The sequence below is a fragment of the Branchiostoma belcheri genome, unplaced genomic scaffold (genome assembly GCF_001625305.1).
Source record: "Branchiostoma belcheri isolate BF01 breed outbred unplaced genomic scaffold, Haploidv18h27 scaffold14, whole genome shotgun sequence".
Classification (NCBI taxonomy): domain Eukaryota; kingdom Metazoa; phylum Chordata; class Leptocardii; order Amphioxiformes; family Branchiostomatidae; genus Branchiostoma; species Branchiostoma belcheri.
In genome coordinates this window covers 679,378-697,191 of record NW_017802824.1, presented here as the reverse complement: position 1 = coordinate 697,191, position 17,814 = coordinate 679,378, and positions in this window count along the sequence as shown.

The following is a 17,814-nucleotide window of genomic DNA, read 5'->3' as shown; positions in this document are numbered from 1 at the left end:
TTGATGTAACTTGAGTGTGCCGTCACCATGTCTAGTCATTGTTGGAATATAAAAAAAAAAGACAGGAATTGCTAAGTTACTTGTCCTCAGAAGGTGACTCTGTCAAGGTAAAGACAGCTCATCGCGCCATCATCTACCTGACGAGGCTGATTAACTAACTACGTTTTACTCTCTCCAGCCGCTTCCCGAAGCCTGGTAGAGGTTAGTATTGCACAGTGCAGGAAGGAATTGCTAAGTTGCTTGTCCTCAGCAGGCGATATCGGTTTAATAACCGTAAAGGTAAAGACAGGTAAAGACAGCTCATCGCGATGATCGGCCTGACGAGGCTGATTAACCACACGACAGCGCGCACAGCTGCAGCGGACGGCTGCCAAATCCCCGCGACGTAGATCTTCAGCAAAACGCTGTTTATCTCCCGTCATACACAGCCAGGATCAATATGCTCACCAAACCGTAGGATTATCCAACAAATTGCTGACGAAAAGCCCATTAGGGCGAGACATGGGTCATTAAAGCCGGGATCTCCCGGCCATCTACGACCTTATTCTGTCCTTGATACTACCACTACGTACTGTTCAATTCATAAAGGCTGAGCCCGGGTGTCACAGCTGGGGTGTTGACGGTTACAAATGGCCGTACTTACGGGCACAAACGTTTTTGAAGTCCTGGCGCCAGAGTTTAAACACCTTCAATTGTCTGGAAGCGTGTGAGGGGGGAGGTGATGACAGAGCCGCCTGGTGGCTTGTAAAATGCATGACTTTTACACAACGAAAGGTAACAAATGCGTCGATGCATCTCATAAGCTACATGTTAGCAACGTTCTCCATCAGAGCAAAGAAATATATTAACCCCACACATTCTTAATTTTTGTTTAAGTTTCCTTGTTTTCATTACTTTCTACATTACTTTTCATTATTGTAGATAGTATTGTATCGTATTGTATTTTATTGTTTTGTTTTGTTTCATTTACCCGTAACCTAGTAAGTTATTTCTTATTTATCCGATTTATTTGAATTGTTATGAAGGGAGGCCTCCTCATAAGCATTTTATGCTTCCGGCCTCCCTGCACTGTTACATTTCATTCATATTTTCTTGTATCTGTATTGTTACATTTTGTTTTAAAGTGCGAATTAAAACTGAACTGAACTGAACCACAACGGACTCGGTAGTTACAAACATCTCTTCTTTTTCACTCTGGAGGGTATGTTTCTTTTTCATCCTCTAATTTGTACAAAGCTGTACAGAAAAAATGACAATTCAAAAATCATAGGGCTTAACATAAATCGTTATGCAGTATCCTCAGTTGTCAATAATAAATGCCTATTTATTCGCCAGTAAAGTGGCCAGTATATCTATATTCCAGTTCGTATATTATGCTATTTTTAAATTTTTTTGTGTATAAGTTCAAACATAAAATCACATTAAGTATTATGCATATACATGTAGTCGTGGCAGCTTCCGTCAACGTATTGTTTGTTTAAAGGTAAAACTTTTGTTCCAGCACAAGACATTGTTCTCATATAAAGCCTTCTAACAGTCACTCTGGTCTTCAAGAGACCGAATGAGACTAGTCACATGGCTTCTCTGAAGTATGATGTCAACACTGGGTCAAAGGTACCCGGCAAACGATGTCGGCCCCCGTCACGGTTGAGTGAAGGGTGATGGGCCCTATTGTAAATATCCTCTTTCACCCCTCTCACGTGCACGAAGTAGTCTCACTGGGCCAGTCTATTCAAGAAGACCAGAGCGACTGATCGAAAGCTCCAGGTGAGAACAAAGTTTTAACTGTAACTACTAACGCAGATGAACTTTCATGATTGTATTTCGTTAAAGTAGACGTAACTTCAAGGTGAACTTCAGTCATCGTGAATTCTGACGCAACGTCGTGTGACTCCTGCGTAAATTACTTTGCTTGTAGTCGATCCCGAATTACTTCAATTTGCCATGGCAACTTTTCGAAAAGATTGCAAAGTAGATTCCCAGTCACATCAGTCTGGCAGTACCAAATAAAATCGTTAGCGGTTCAGTGATGGTTCATGACCGGGTTGCTGATTATGTACTGCTTGCCTGTGTTATACAGTTGCAGCAGATGTGAAGAAGGAGCGATTGCTTCTTGCAGAATCGGGTAGACAGTCAGTGGTAGGTCGTGCGTTGGAAAGATCTCGATCCAGTTTTAGGTCACTGAAGAGCTAATCTCCCACTGGTCATGACAAAGACAGACGCAATGTACATTATTTACAAGCTAGTTCATACTATGTACAGTATTTACAATTCACTTCTTGCTGGATCGGGTAGACAGTCAGTGGCAGGTCGTACGTTGGGGGAAAGGAAAGTGATCTGGATCCAGTTTTAGCTCACCGAAGAGATAATCTCCCACTGGTCGTGACAAAAAAGACAGACGCTATGTACAGTATTTACAGGCTCATACTATGTACAGCACTTACAATTGCTTCTTGCTGAATCGGGTATGACCTAGTGCCCCCCCCCCCAACTGTCCACAGGTAGATGTTAGCGGAACGACAGTGCCTTCACTGTGCCAAAAGCCAGGACTGAACGGCTGAAAAGGTCATTTGTTCATTGTGCGGTAAAACTGTACAACGAGTCTGTTTCATAAGCTACCCCATGCTGTATCTGCGTCCAATTTTGTTATCGTTATGCTGTATTTTACTACTGTTTATTGTTCATCGATTGTATTGTATTGTATTATGTGTTGATTGTAACAAACTACCCACTTGGGAACTTGGACTGATAACGGACTGATAACGGACTGATGATTTGCTATTTATTTTTGTATTATATTTTGATTTGCATTTTGTTTTGATTTTGTATTATATTTTGGTTTGATCTGTAATTCCGTGACCCCGCCCTCACCCTCGACCTTGTTGAAAAGCGGTTTGTACCGAACAAGCTTTCGAGATTAAATAAAGGCTTACTACTACTACTACTACTACTTCAGGGAGACTTTTTTTGTCTTTTTCTGCATATGTATGTTTGCGGTTGGAAAACCAATAAAGACGTCGTATTTGTATTTTTTAGTGTATTTAGCTAAAACATTATTCTTGTATCATCCTGCCTCTGCTTCAACACCACGGTCAGAAATTAAGTCGTTAGGTACTATCTAGACATCGCGTATTCCAGTAGATTCCGCATGATTATGCTCATTACTATTTCATGGCTCTCCGACTCACACCCAATGGCTACTTTATTGAACCAATGTTACATGAATTCTGTATAGCGGTGGCCATTGATCGTTTTCCAGTGTTGGTCCAATTGCAAACTCTTATCTGACGAAATACAGTATCTTGAGCTTGGACAAAAATCTTGATTAATATGGACTGACGTTCCGGCATATATGTTTGTAGGCATTCTTATATTGATAGTCAAAGGCATCAACAAACGTTGTCTTATTTAATACCAACGTCTCCACAACTCTACCTTGTACCATAATATTTTAGCAAAATGCAGATTACAGCTTCAGATCAGTGGAAAATTTGTTTATCTATTTATGATGCTATTCCACATGGTGGAAGGTATGGTGGAACAGGTTGTTCAACAACACCTCTTCAATGCCAATTTCATAAACTGAATTACAAAGTTACCACTGAAAGGCAGTAAAGTTGTTTTCGTTTAAAATACTGTGTGTAATTTCTAATGCAACTCGTTAAGTTCCCCCCGGCACCTCACTAATAATCGTTATTCGGCAAGTAATGGGGCCGTTTACGAATGCATCAGCGCTCTTCATGGACCCCTGTTGGGTACAGATGCCTTCCGCTTTAATGAACTCTAAACTTTTCTTTATTACCGGCCACCTCGTGTGACTACCAGTCATTATTCCCATCCCCTTATTCCTTCCTGAAGGGTTACTATGCGTGATGTAGAGTAGTTGCATCTGTGGCTACAGTATTTCACAGTATTAGACTTTATTAAAATCATAATGCGCAATTCTGAACGTGGCCTTGGTTTTTAATTGAGGACATGCGTTAAGGGAGATGATGGACCTCTATACCTACGCAAAGCTAAGCCTAGGTATAGAGCAGGCCTGGTATAGAGGTAATGGACATGTATAGGTGTATTGAATCATAAATCGACGATATATTTTCATACCTCTCAATGGTTCAGTGCTTTGAAGTATTTTAATTGATTACAATAACACACGTGAAAATAAAAAATGTCACTGTGGCACCCGGCAGAAACCGTAAAGCTTATGTTTATGTTTATCTTCATTGTAATACAAAGATTGTTTACTAGTCTTCCTGGAGTCTTTTACATTTAGAAGATATAATATAAATAATTACAAACTTAATAGCTACAATTATATACAACAACAAACCGCTTAAATAGCAGTTTAACAATAACAATCTTAACAACAATCTACACATAGGCTACTTACATGTACTTATATGCACAACGATTAAAGCTAGCTTAAATAACATAGCCTGAACAGCATTGTTTTGCATACGACAAACAAGCTCTCACACTTATATGTATTTTTGTATCGTGTATGCGAAAAATATGTGCATGGGTTTATCAAGACTTTAAATTCTGTAAACGTTTTCTTTTTGATATATTTTGTGTGACCCTTACCTTCTTCCCTCATGACCTTAATAAAAAGCTCCTCATGAACAAAGAATGGTTCAAACAAACAGACATTTTACAGATAATGTAGTAAGGTAATGCAAGATGCATTATTACGAGACCTCCTTTCCAAGATGAAGTCGTTTTTTCCAAGTAGTAAAATGATGATTTCCTTCTCATAATGGCCCCTCGTTTGGGGATTGTTCGGGCAAAATAACTGTGACGATGAGCAGCTGCTCTGTAATGCTGAGGTCACAATTCCCACGCGGGGCCCGGCCGGGCAGCTTTTGGGAACGAAAAATACGATATAAAAGACAACAGAACAAAGAGAAGTTTTAAATAATAATCATGGGCACTATTGCTGTATATTTTTGATATTTTTCGTTCATACAAACGGCCCGGCCGGGCCCCGGTTTGGAAATGTGACCTAAGCATAAGCAAATGTGTGCTTCAACGTTACTTTGAATGCTTATTTTGGGCGTGTTTTAGGCTTTTATAATCGAAATTTTTTGCACTGGTATCTTTCAAAAGGTTAAAAATAGATAGCAGTGCATAAAAGAAAGCCCGATAAAAAGCCAAAACTTTAACCTCTGTTTGGAATGTACTTCAACGTCTACTAACATTTGACAGACTCGTCTTGACGTAAGATAATTATGTTCACATTAATATAATTCACTCGGTGGAAAAGCAGTTAGCACGCTGATAGAATTGTACATTTTACTGCTCTTTTCAACCAATAGCTCATCTCAGAAAGTAACTAGATACGTCGTCAAAGCTAAGCTTGTTTATGTAGCCTCCCTGTTTGTCATTTATTTATTTCTTCCTTGGTGATTGACACTGCCTTGTAGTGAGGCTCTGAGTCATAAAAAAACAAAACAAGTAGTATAAATACAGTCAGATACAACAAAATTAACACACACTGAATAATACCAATGACTGAATGAATGGATGACGACCTTTATTGCACATTTTTGCCGCACTGCATGCACTAAGTACACGGTCAGGTCACAACAAAACATGATGAGCAGAATACAGTTAACAAAATGAATTTAACTATCGTTACATACTTCTCCTCGCTTTTCAGTTATTGGAGAGATAAAAGAACGTATATGATAACGGTAATGTTATTAATAATGATACGATTATAATAAAAATAATAATAATAGCAGCAATAAATGAAAATAATAATAATGATGATAAAAGTCATTGTGTAGATAGACAGAAAACATGGTTCAGTAGCTATCTTTTATGATACACGCACGTTCAACCTCTGAACAATCTAGTTTGACTTTCCAGCAATTAATCTTGAATCCCTCCCCAATCAATTCACCATGCCGTTTTGTTAGTTTCCGTCTATGACTAATACTGTATCAGCCAATTATGAATTGGTGTCTGCATCAAACGGACGCATACTAAGTGTGGATGCCAGAGCGCCTTTGATGACATGACACTAACATATGACTCTAACGTTAATGGTACTTTCTTCTGTCGGTCTCCCGCAAATTGCATTATTTCATTATGTCGTGAGAGGTTATCAGTTCTCTTCATGGAATACATATGAGTAGACACCATCCGTAATTTGTCGTCCATTTAGTAATCAGTTCATCGTAAAGAATAAAGGGATTAAAATACAAATCTACACCAAGATTCCGGAATATATGGTGCTTTTTATGAATGTGTTAATGACAAATAATTATAGTAAAGTTGCTACGGTAATGATAAAATTTAAAAAGTCTGTGTGAACATTTTATATCAAGAGTCAAGTAACGTTAACCTCTTAAGGATGGATTCTGTTTTTGTGTGCATGTCACTTATGATGAGTTGATTCGAGTATGTTCTGTGAGAAGCCTTGTGTGTTTTGTTGCTGCCATTGAAATCTGGGCATCAAACTTAAAAACCTCCTGGCAAGTTAGCCACGCCCCTGAACGTTTGTAATTACTACATATATCTCTTGTACATGACAGTGACATATAACTACAACGTTAGTGGTACATTCTTCTGTCGGCCTCCCGCAAATTGCATTCTTTCATTACGTCGTAGGAGAGGTTGTCAGATCCCTTCGTTGAACATATAAAGTGGACGTCTTCCCTAATTTGTCTTCCACCTAGTAAATTAGCTCATATAGGACTTAGAATGAAGGGCTTTCAAACAAACGAATCGCCAGTAAGATTCCAAAATACATGATTGCATTATGAATATGTTACTAACAAGTAATGATAGTACGTAACTTGCTATGTCATCATGGAATTAAGTTTTATATCTAGAGTCAGGTAATTTTGAAAAATGAAATATGTCTGTGTGTGCATGCCAGAAGAAGAAGCAAACCACTAAAAAAATGATAAGTACGTTATGTCAGAAGCCACCTAGACGTAAGCCATTTTGTACGTAGCATTGAAATTTGGCACGGAACTCTTAGTAAACCACAACCCGTGAACATTTGTAAACCATATTTTATTGTGTCTCAATATTGGTTTTGTAGTTGGTACGTTAGGAAGATAATATATCGACATCAGGACCTCGAAAATGATATTACGAAATACTTTAGTGGTCGGTAACAAGACAATGTCTGTATCAGAACGCTGATTGTAGACAATCTAGATACCATATGACAAGACTATAGTTCATAGTGTTAGGTTGTACGCATTGGTCCAAGAAATAACAACGTAATTGCGTTTGAGACATTGGTTCGTTCTGCACTGCCGGTAGAAGAAAAGGTTAATCCCGTTGATGAATACTACACAGCTGCCATGTGTCATGTACGGTACGGTCTTCCAAATGGCAAGACAAAATACCGGACACGGAGGTTCTGACTCGTGCAGGTATGCCAAGTATTCACACCATTCTGATGCAGTTCCAGCTTAGATGGTCAGGACACTTGGTCCGTATGCCAGACCATAGACTGCCCAAGAGACTGTTCTATGGTGAACTTGAAAAAGGTGTACGGTCACGTGGTGGCCAAAAGAAGAGGTACTTAAAGTATCCCTGAAAGCCTTCAACATAAAGGCAGACTCGTGGGAAAGACTTGCCAGTGACCGACCACTGTGGCGACGCACAGTTAGAGAGGGTGCCGCTACCTGTGCGGAAGCACGCAGAACTGCCGCACAGCAGAAGAGACGAGCCAGGAAGGAGGGTGCTGCCGGTCCTGTGGCGAACACTGCTCTGTTCTCCTGCCCGCACTGTGAGCGCCGGTTCCGGGCGAAAATTGGACTCTACAGTCACCTGAGGACACACCCTACTACAGAGGGATGACAAAGCGGTCCTCGTCAACCTGACGGACGAACGACACGGTACACGAGGATGATCCAAAGTAACTTGTGTCCAATGGAGACATTTTCATAGATCAGCAGAGCTGGTAGACACAACAAACTAAGCGTGATAAGGTTATGTGCCCATATGCATTAGGTCTCAGTTTACGAATGGATGTGTTATTAATGGTTTGTGACCACGAGCGTTGAGAGATTGTTCTTGGTCTCAATAGCTGTAGACTAACATAAAAACCAGTATGAATGGTTTATTTCAAAATATGCAAAACATTGTCACAAACATTGCAGCCAGATTGGCGCTGGGACATGACAAGTCGAATTGAGACATATTTACAAGTAAAACGGAAGCTCGCTGCAAGCATCCCAACCGGAACCAGCACGTCTCCCTCGATGTGGATCCGCTGGGGAAGACGGGTGCCCAAGTGTGTGGGTCTCAGATTCGCAACCTGTTATCCACCTTAAACAAATCCATGCGAAGGCCACCGTGTCAACTGTGACCCTCACTCAGGTGTAGGGACTGACACGGTCATCCTACTCGGAAAAATCTGTATCTGTATATCTGTACATGAATCTGTATCTGTGCATGAATATGTATCTGTACATGAATTTGTATCTGATTGCAAATAAAGATTATCGAGTGATTGCTATATATTATATATATATATAACAAGTAAACCATATATATATATAACAAGTAAACCACGAAATAGTAAAAAGTTCTATACAATATTTATCAGTATATCAAATAAGACGTAGAAGAAGAGTGTTACAAGTTAAAAAAATAAGCCTTATCAGTGTAAATATTATGGCTAATTGTCAGGCAATACAAATGGTCAAGGGTAATATAATGAATTACGGTGGCTCAGTAGTTCTATCATGTACGGTTTAAGACACTGTTCATGTATCGTCCCGCACGGCTATAGTGAAGGTTAAGTTTGTGTGACGACCGGGTTCGCCGGCCACTGATGTTTCCTCTACTAGATGGCAGTAGGTTGTTGAATTGCTCGGAACAAGTAACTTTAAGTTAGCAAACGCCTTAGTTAGAGTTCTGCGCCGTGACCAGAGAGTTGGCAATAGATGGTGCAAATGTGTCAGCATTTTTAACAGACTTTCTGACAATACTAAACAACTTTTAGTTCTTTTCGGCAGTCTGGTTTGTTCGAATGACATTAACTGTGAATTATGTTAGCCGCGCAAAACAACATCACAGAAACAAAACGCTTCTAGTTGTATGTGTCCTGCTATGCTTTCCTTCTCTTCTGGGATGGGAGGTTTGACTCATGCTATCCATAGTTTTTCAAATGTCTTGTAAACGCATTTTCTTCCATTGTAAAAGTGGCTGCGAGAATATAAGTTGTACCTAACTTGAGTTCGCAGTCACTTAGTCCATGTGCGTTTATTTATATTCATCACTGTGCTTCTGAATAAATAAAATAAAAAAAAAATGTGTCAGCCATGTCCAAATCTCTACTTGAACATGGCTGACACATTTGCTTGCTTATGACGGTCTTTATCATGAAAACATCTTTATCATAAAATCATTGGTTTTTATCATGAAACTATCGAAGTATGAAAATAAAATACCAGCCTTCCAAAGCCCGTGGGGTACTGACCAATCTAGGTGATGACTTGTCACAGAAAGTAAAACAAAAAGTTACGGAAAGTAACACTGGAAAAGCTATCACATGGCTGCCAAATTTGCTTGCTAATTAATGAAGGTCTTCAACAAAACCATGATAAATCGTCAGTCTTCCATTACCTGTGGGGTATTGATCAATCTAGATGATTAAGTGTCACAGAAAGTAACATAAAAAGTAACAGAAACACTTGAAGAATTGTCACTTGAACATGGCTGCAACATTTGCTTGCTAATGAAGGTTTTCATCAAAACCATGATAAATTGTCAGCCACTCACAGCCTGTGGGGTGTTGATCAATCTAGGTGATGAAGAGTCAAAGACAGACCTTCGCCTGTCTCATATAAGACGGCAAGTAATTCTTATGAACGTTTTGACTGATGTATTGCAGTGAAAGGAAGGACATATTAGATTTCTATCGCACATTGTACTCTCCACATGGTTTGATAGATTGAAATGATAGCGGAATAGACAAAGAAGAAAAGTTTGCGGTGTTGCCAATAGACGTACCGAAAACTAGAACTGCACGTTTCGCAAGAGAGAATGGAGAAGAATGATGTTGACTTGAAGACGAAGGTTGTATATCGCCCGAGGAAGATTTGGACATCCTCAGAGCAAGACAAACGATTAGGCCGTGTCCTTTCCATGAAAGGTCATGGTGAAGATATGAATTAATCCTCGAATGTCCCCCAGTATCCATCACCCAGTCTCATCAGGGACGATGTGTCGTTCTTTGGAGGACAGGGAAGAATGTGGTAACCATATATCATACTAATTGCTAGTCAAAAACAGTACATTAGCGACGTCCAATGCCTTTAGGTGTCCTTTGGGTAAAACATATACCATATTTCTACTGTATCCTAGAGGACCCCTCAGGATTGTTACAGACGTAGAAAGATCGACTGTGGAATCATCATTTGGTATTTAGTTCTTTCAAACTTCCCTACTGTAAATCAATATCAAGGATTATCCAACAGTACTTCCCGTTATCACACTCACATTTCCGAGCTAAGAATAGATATAAATGCATAACATCCGTATATTGCATTTCATTTCGTCCATACAATCGTGCCAATTTGGAAGGCAAGTCGACAAGATGATGCATCAACTAGCAACGAGAAGTTGGAAATTATTTCCCTCGGTGACACTCAATAAGCCGATTTGGTCTTACCTGTCTCAGCCATAGGCTAATCAGAAGCATTGGAGTGCCTCCGGATCCATGACTGTCCTCGTAAATAGGATTTGGTCAATACGGCTGACACTCAACATTTACATTTAGCCGCTGGGGAATACCTTTCATGAATTGATAAAAGAAGAAAAACTTTGATTCCCCTCAGGCCATCAATATAAATAAAAACATCTGATGGAAATCTCGTTACATTCTCTTGCAGGCATGATGAATATTGCGAATAAGGAAATATTTATGGCTCATTGGGGTGGTTCTATGTGTGTTTGTGTGTACTATCATGTTCCTTTGTATTGATTATAAAAGACGAACACGCTCTCTACCTCTATTGACTACTTCATCACTCCTACTACACACCAGCAATCCACACGGCAACATTTAGTTAGAGTATATCCGTATATCATAAGAATGGAATTCATGTACAATATACATTGAAAGGCATGGTCATCACCGTATCATCTATTATTGAAGCATTCCTAATCAATAGGGCATTTAGTTGATATGCAAGTAGGTCAGAGAAATTCAAAGCACACAGAAGCTATTGATATACATCAAAGCAGCGTATGACATCTTGTTGCATTCTCGTTGCACACACAGACAATATCGAGGATGATACTGCAGCTGGCAATGTCGTCCTGTCCACGAGAATACGTATCAGCAGACGATCATTATTCTTGTCTAGAGGCACTCAATACACGGCAAAGGTCGTGGACGTATTGACACCCTCGCACTTTGCGAGATCTATTCTTACTTACGGAAGAAATCATTCACGGGGTGAACGGACGATAGATGCTGACTTCTGTATGCAACAGCATGCTCATTGCAACCACCAAGGCAGGTCTGCTTGACGCCTTTTCACCCTGACAACTGCAGAAGCTTACAAGTTTCTTCCAATTCCATCTCCACAAAGATAGCTGCACTGCTATAGCTATTACATAAAATGGCATGCTGACAAGCTTTCCAGAAAGTTGCTTTCCGAACTACTGTAGTTAACATTGATAAAGATCACGAAGCAGTTTGATGTTACCACATGAAGGAACGATCCGTCTGCATCATTAGACCATCATTAGTGTACGGGGGTTTAGCAGTGTTTCCTCGCCCAATTGCATTCCAGTATCGAGGCTGACCGAACACACATTTGCCAATAAAAGTAGAAGAGATGCCTGCAGAATAAGTCATGGGATAAATAGTGGCGTGTATATTGGATGGAAAAGAACAATGTCTTGGTGGATGAAAACTGACTAGAGTATATCCTTCTAATGCAGATCGCAGAAGCCGTATATGGTAAAACTGGAGAAAAACAAATTCAACTATCGTACACATTATGGTATACTAGATCTATATTAAAAAGAATGATTGTGACAGTTTTGATTTAGTTAAATCTTATCTTACTTGTCTCTGCATGCTCAAAAGATATTAAAGATTGAACTTTGAATACGACCATTTCCTTTCTATGATGCGGACAACAAGAAGCTTGAGCTCTTCATCAGCAAGTCGATGTTTTTGCGGTGTGTGTGTGTACCAATGAGAACAAATTCGCTAATAAAATTAGAAACATGCCTACATAATAAGTCACGGTATGCATACATTGAATAAAAAGGAACGATGACTGAATGAATAGATCAGAACTGACTAGAGTAGATCTTGCTACTCCAAAACGAAGTAGCCGTATATGGCAAACCTGAAAAAATCAGGTCTACTATTGCACGCGCTATGGAATATTCTGTTCAAATCCTCAAAGGAAGTACCGAGTGCGTGACATTTTTTTAAATTTCTTGAAACCCTGATCTTCACAAATCAGAGAATGTCGGAGATAAGATCCTGTCTATGATGTGCATGATTTGGAGGAACGTCCTATAAGAACTCATTGTCATTCTTGACCAGGGCCTCTGATTGGAATATATGTAACCTCACGATGAAACGAGGGTCAAATATTGATAAGGTGGGAATGTACCATCCGAAACACCATTCCAAATCTACTGGTCGAAGTATTTCTAGCTTAATGTCTTCATATACGCATATTCTATCCGGCTGTAAGAATCATCACCAGGATGTACTGTCTGCTTTGTTGTAATGAATCGTTGCGCTTTTGGATTTAGAATCCTCTTGATGGCTTCTGCGAAAATAGAATAATAGTCATTACCTTATGGTTTATAATTTCTCTGAAACTGCTCTGGTTGCAGATAGGTGGTTTGGATCGAAGCAGATTCTGGGTCAGACGGCATCATTAACATTCTGATAAGTAAACTGGGACGAAGATTGAGCTGAGGGAGAAGCGGCGAGTGAAATGACATCGGATCGATCCTTTATCGCGCGGCAGTCTTCATGGCTCAATACTAGGCATGGGATTTGACGGGGAGTTAAGGTCAAGCGATGTGTAGTGCATCGTAAGGGCTTTCCGTACAGCAAAGTCATGCATATCTCAGCCCATCTGAATCTTACATGAGGTTTCATTCGGCGGAGGTGATATTTTCTGGGCCGGGCACTTCTACACTTATCAGGCGTGAACTTCTCAGGCTAGGCCCGTGTATTTAACTGCGAGGTATTTCAATAAATAAAAGGTGGGGCCTTAGGAGACATGTACGTTTATGTTACAGCGATATCACGAATACACCTCTCTTGGGTTCTTCACTTCGCCCTGGTGGGCAACGATATGGATTCTGGTCAAACAGTCTTTATTTTTAGGTTGTATTTCTAAACCGGGGCACGACCGGGCTGTTTGGGTGAACAAAAATATTAAAAACAATTCATACCAACAATATACACTTATGATTAGTTTTTTCATCTTTTTTTTGCGTTTGCTATCTTTTATATCATACTTTTCGTTCACGGAAATTGCCCGGTCGGGTCCCGGGTGGGAATCATGACCTCAGCATAATTGTTTAACTGCACTCTCTGGGCTTTACTCGGTTTGTTTGTACATTTTACAAATGGCTGCAGTTGTAACGACACTTTAACACTGTTTCCTATTGCCTACATATCCCGAACTGGGGGGTAATAGGAGTTGACATTTCATTAGTAGCCATGAAAAGTTTTCAGCACTTGGGTCCAGGTGCATCGCATTTCGGTGAAACGACGTCGCAGATAATTATATTTTCCTCCAGAAGGAATTCTCCCAGGCTTTTCCAACCACTGATTGGCTTAATAATTTACGTACCCTGATCATGAAGGGTCGATGATTTCAATTTAGCTTTAACGATTTTGAACAGGAATGGCAACTCTTCAAGAGTTAGAAAGATGAGAAAGCGAAACAACTTATCCAAATAGACAGGACATTAAATGCTCTCCCTACTTCTTATAAATAAAGCATGTGTGGGCATTCAGAAAATATATTGCTGGTACATATTCACGATACGAGCTATGTATACCTCAGCAACTGCGTCCGTCTTGGCAAAAGAAATTACACAAGGGTGCTTTTATCAGGCTGGTGGCCTGTAACCCCTTTTATCAGCGAATTAATTACTGCAGCTCTGGCTGAGCCAAAAGGAGATTGTTCTTTGAAATGCACTTGACCCACAGACACGATCCGAATACCAACAAAGATCATGGCGTTATCTTACACCCAGATCTGATGCGATTGACCCTTGACTGGTCACGGATGACCTTCCAAAGCAAGGAGAGGGAGGTTGTCGAGAATTATAAATCACAACAAAGAACACACTCAACGTCTTTCAAATGTAGTGTTGCTTCTAGATCTCTTAGTAGGGTGTAAGGTTACATATTTGAGCAAGGAGGAAACGTTTTGTGCTGTAAGAAATTAAACATGTCAACGGCCCTACGCCATTGCCGTGAAGGGTGATGTATATGCGGCTGAAATTGCATCGATAGGCACTGTGTGAGGCGAATTGTAGACAAAAATCCCTTCCTATATACACAACCTTCTATGAGATCTACTGCAGTATTTACAGCTATCTATGACATAGGATTCGCCCCGTAGAAAAAGATCTTTAACCCCATCGAGAGGGTTAACGAGTGTCCGTCTTCAGCTGTATTCTGCCCCGGAGCAGATGTATGGATGTGATCCCCCCTCCGTCGAGTTAATCTGCGGCGCGAAATAGGGATCCTGACCCGGTGAAAAGGTCTTTTACATGCCGTAATACCCCCGGAATAAATTCTGTTCACTCACTGTGAGATTAAAGTAGAGCTAGACGGCAACGTGACGGGGTTGCGTTTTGCTGCAGCTTCGCCTGAAAGGCAATACTGATGTGAACACATATCTTTCAAGCGCATCAAAACGATTTTTCACTTCTTATAATCAAAATATATAGAAACTAATAGATCCCTCCCCAAAGGGTCAGAAAACCTGTTCCAAAGGATGACACTATCAAATTGACTTTTACCAAGCGCTAATTTTCATTATATGTCATATTTGATGTATGTTTTGCAGTGATGACGAATGTATAAAGGAAGACAAAGCGACTGTTCACTTCTGCATTAGGTTGCTCGTAAATTGCACGCATAATCTAATTTAGTTGTCGTGACTCGGTGAGATAATGTTAAGGGGACTGTCATCGATCTACGATAGTGGATATTGTCATGACAAGGTCAAATATGTAGACTGGCTGCCATTATTATATCACAGAGACATGGGATAGTTAATGGCGGCATGCGGAATTATCGCAGTAGGGGAGATAGGTGGCAAGATATCCCTGCCGTGGGAATATACCTAGTCCCGTGGCGTGGAGGGTATTCATTGCAAAGGAAGCAAGGACAGGAAATCACATCCACGGCAGCAGTATGGTAGACAAAATGGCGGTTTGTTTTTGTCCTTAAAAGAATGGGCTTTTCTGTATGAAGATTCTTTGGAAGGGGGGGGGGGCATTTGCCTTCCCAGATTGATGTACGTGCTTGGATGATAAAGAAACTGCTTGTTACTGTGTATTGAAAATAGAAACTCTCGTGGTGGTTGATATCAAGTTAAACTTAGTTGAATCCGAAACGCGTATAGACTATCTGGATGTTGTATGTCATTGTTATCATAAGAGAAAATAATCGATTTGATAAGATAGATTGATTTGCAGTGTTATGAAGATATGTACTACGTATTAGTGCACATGCCAACACAAAAAGAAAATGGGAGTGGTTTAATTTCTTAACGTGATTCATTAAGTTTGTATACTTTTTTCAAATAAGGGTCACAAGAGACCGGAAATTGACAAGATAAAAACTCTTTCTTCCCCTTTAACTAAAGTAAAAATAGATACTATGTCGAGGCCTCTAAATCAACCTTGATCACAGATCACAAGATTTCGTGTCTCTCAATTTTTGCTTTTAGCAACTAAATGCTTATTACTTGGATCAATGCACGGATGTTAGCAGATTATTTTCTAGACCGTCAAAGTTTCTGTGTTTGCCCAGCGGGCATTTAAGATATCGCTCTAAAGCTCGCTGAACTTCAGTCGTCCTATAGACGCTGACCCAAGTTCTTGATTATTCTGACCCACGAATTCTCCATCAGTCAACAAAACTATCATTCCAAGTGACTTAAGCCGGAATTACCTGAAAGCTATACCCTACCATGAAGGAGCATGTAATTTAGCAAACTCTTTTCACGCGATAGCGCCGTAAGTGGTAAATTAGGCTTATTGCATTGAGGGGATTGTACCCCCTAGCTTTCCTTAACGTCTGAAAGGAAATGAGGTAGCTGTGTATCAGCACGTAATTTTGCAAGCGGAGTGTTATAATGTATCTACTTCATCAGCCAGGCATCGCGGAGGTGTTATTTCCAAATTAGGCAGGACACCGATAGCCCAAGAAGTGCTATTAGCTAACGGTACTTGGGCAGCGATCAAAGGATGTTTTATTTTACCAAAGTTTTGTGTCAAATAAGCTTCAATGTCTGTCGGCGACAGTTACAATGAATGGTATTGCAATGTTATATAATCTTTGTTTGAAGTTCTGATCTTGGCAAGACTCAAGTGCTGTTTGCAGAATAGCCGTCCGTATAAGAGGATACAAGTAGAAAAAGAAATTGGAGTCAGCCTGCCGTAAACTCCCGTGAGAAATGCCATTTAAGGGTGCTTATTGAACCCAATAGCAAAGGCCGCCTCCTCCTAGAGCAGGAGTCGTTTAAGGTCGTACAGTTCGTGTGAGTAGAAATGCAAAGCCCCCCGAGCACTGAATAAAGCTTTGCGAATCCAAGGGAACAAATCCTGTATGGCTACCAGCGGACATGACATATTTGTTTTGATATTCCCTGAAACAATGAGAAAATCCCTACCATGCGTCATACATCATTCGACCCTCAATATATTTGGATTTACTAGTACTTTGGAGAGGGAGTACTTTAGTATACGTGTATCATTTTTCTCCTGGTGAAAAAAAATGGTATTTTACCACATATATATACAATTAGCCCCATCGCCAATCGAAAAATAGACCCAAGCGCAGCCACCCCCTCTCTTACAAAGAGAATGTATTAACGGTATTGCAAAAATTATACCCCGTGTCATGACTGATGGCCAGAAGAATGTCGCGAGTTACTGGGCGGTAAGTACGTTTCTGGCTGGACCACCACTCCGGGCAATTTTGCTGGATAGACGTTTGGATCCATGCCAGAAAAAAAAAATACATCGCGAAGGCAGAGAGATGTCGTATTGAGGCGACAATCACATTGCCGGCTAGATGAAAACTATAAATGTTAAATCAGCCCCTGTGTTGCCCACCGATGTCCTAACGAGGGCGGGGAGAGGTGTTTAAGAGTCAGGTCGTTGATTAAAGAGGACCCTGAAATTGCCACGGGGATACTTCATCAACTTGAACGGCACTGGTTGATTGTAATGAGCCGGTTTGTTTGTTCCTCGTTTAAAAACGCCAAGAGTAACGGAAATCAAATTACCTCTCTCGATTGCTCAAAGACTACAGGGGGGGGGGCTTTTGAGGCCATCTTTCGCAAACCTTAATCTTGTATAGCACCTGAACGGCTTGCGCTAAAACCACCAAACTTGGTGATTTTTCGTAAACTATATCTTGCAACAATTTGATATTAGCTAATAATAAGTTAACACATTTTCGTGTTGCCACAATGATGTTGCAATTCGTCATAATTACATTAAAGTTATTGTTAATTTTGCTACTACACCATCCTCTGAAAATGGTGGTAGTTGTTGATATATAGGGGCAGGCCTCAAAAGTCCCCCCCCTCCCTTCGTCCG